This window comes from Monoraphidium neglectum (genome assembly GCF_000611645.1).
Source record: "Monoraphidium neglectum strain SAG 48.87 unplaced genomic scaffold scaffold00323, whole genome shotgun sequence".
In the NCBI taxonomy this organism is placed as follows: domain Eukaryota; kingdom Viridiplantae; phylum Chlorophyta; class Chlorophyceae; order Sphaeropleales; family Selenastraceae; genus Monoraphidium; species Monoraphidium neglectum.
Window position 1 is genome coordinate 12,555 of NW_014013305.1, and position 2,091 is coordinate 14,645.

Genomic DNA, 2,091 nt, shown 5'->3' on the forward strand with positions numbered 1-2,091 from the left:
CGTACCTTGGGTCCCACGTGCAGCGTAATACTTTTTGCGTCGCCCCCAGCGGCAGCAAATTATCTTGCAAATTATCTGAGCAGCTGGTGACCACGCAGACGCTGCCCTCTGCCCCGCGTTGCGGAGATAACATGTAACACACAGCGCCTCAGAAGCAAGCTGTGAGATGAGATCAGAAAGGGTCGGGGTGCGCTGTCGTGGTGACATATGTGCATTTGATTGTGTGTCCATGTAATGCACACGCTCCATGGCCCCATGGACCCACGCATGGGCGGAATCGGTGTTGCATGCCAACCGTTTTTGTGACCGCGCCTTGCTGGTTGAACAAACAAGGTAACCTTTTCCCCAAACGCAGTGTCCGTGCATGATGGACACATGTCCACGTATCCATGTACGTGCCTGTCCACACAACAACACATACTTGCAGGGTCGCGTGCTTGGTCGCCCCACGACAGCAATAGCAGAGCATTTTAAAAGAACCACAGAATTCAACCGTTCTTTGTGCTCAGGAGGAGCGCCATTCAAGACTTTTTCGTGCATCCTCTTGAACTGCATTTGCTTCGGACACTCGAGGGAGGATCAGTAGCAATCGGCCATAGACCATAAAAAGGATGCAATCCTTGTCAGCGCAACCCTCATCTTTTACAACTCAAGTGCAATGAATGTGCTCAACAGGCTTACTAAAGCTTCTGGTTTGCAACACACACACTCACACACACCAACAGTCACGCACACACACACGCGCATGCACACACACTTGCACGCACGCACGCATGCACGCACGTGCACGTGGTGTGCAGCGCGCCGTAGTGATGGTGCGCCACCTCGAGCTGATGCAATGGTCAAATGCAGGCATGAAAAAATGCAGTGCTGAAAGCGCAGTACTAAAGAGAGAGCCCCAGGAGCCTGGCACGTGTGCGTGGGCGACGACATGCTGATGCGGGTGCAGGTGGCATCAACCCCAGGGCGGATTCTCGATAACGCCTCCTTACTGCTCTGCCCAGCACCACGCACTGGCAATGACGCACAGGCTTGCTTGGGCCAGGGCATGGACAGCGGAGCGCACGGACAAGCAACCGAGTGTTGGGTGAGAGTGGAAGCACTCTGTGAACACAAGACTCACTCGAGGCATGCTTGCAAAGCGCGGGGCTAATTTTTGTACCATGCGTGGCTTGGTCATGGGGACACAAGCGAGGCACCCATTTGATAGGTGTGAAGGAGAACTGCTGGTAGTCAGAGGCAGGTTGAGACGCGCCAGCTGGCACAACTTTTGGCAGGAGGCAGCCCGCCAAGGCAGGCAGCAGAGGGGCGCGTTCATCACAAATTGAGGGACAGATGTAGGGGCGAGAGGACATGCAGCACGCAAGGCCGAAAGCATAGCAGTTGAGATTGGAGATGCAGACGTAAGTCAAGTACAGATAAGGGACGGGGAACAGGCGGCCGTGGCCGACTTGCGCGTGAGACATTGTAGAGGGCTCTAGAACTACCTGGGATAGCTGAAATGTTCAAAAAGCGCAGTCTTGCAACAGGCTCAAGGCAACAGAAGGCAGAGCCTGTAATCAATGAATGTAGTGTGGAGCCTGGCGTGAGGACAGGGAGAGGCTTTGCGTGGATTATCGGATGAAAGTGTTATCACGTGGCTGTGTTTGCGCGCTGACCTAGCCCCCGTGGCTCTAGGATGCAACGCTGTAGTAGAGGCCGAGGGGGCCGGGGGCAGCGCCGCTGGCATCCGAGTGGCGAGCGGCAAATGGCTCGCTGGCTTGATCTTGTATGCTTGGTGGTCAGAGCACCAGCGTTGGGATGGCCGCTGGTGGCCGCAGAGAGGAAGTTGGCGTAATATGGGCGCAAAACAGGCAGATATCCATGGCCTTGGCAAATCCAACCCAACGAAAAGTGCAGAGAGAGAGCCTGAAGCCTGCCGCGTCTCCCGCGTTGTAAATGCAGTGCTGTGGACAACCCTCGGCCCCCCTGATCAAAGTGGGGGAAGCGCCCACCCAACGGGCGAAAAGCACCATGGCCGCGCAGTGCGCGCAATGCAGATCTTTGTTGTGGGGTCCGCTCTCAATAGCATCTGGGCTTTTTCTGGGGTGT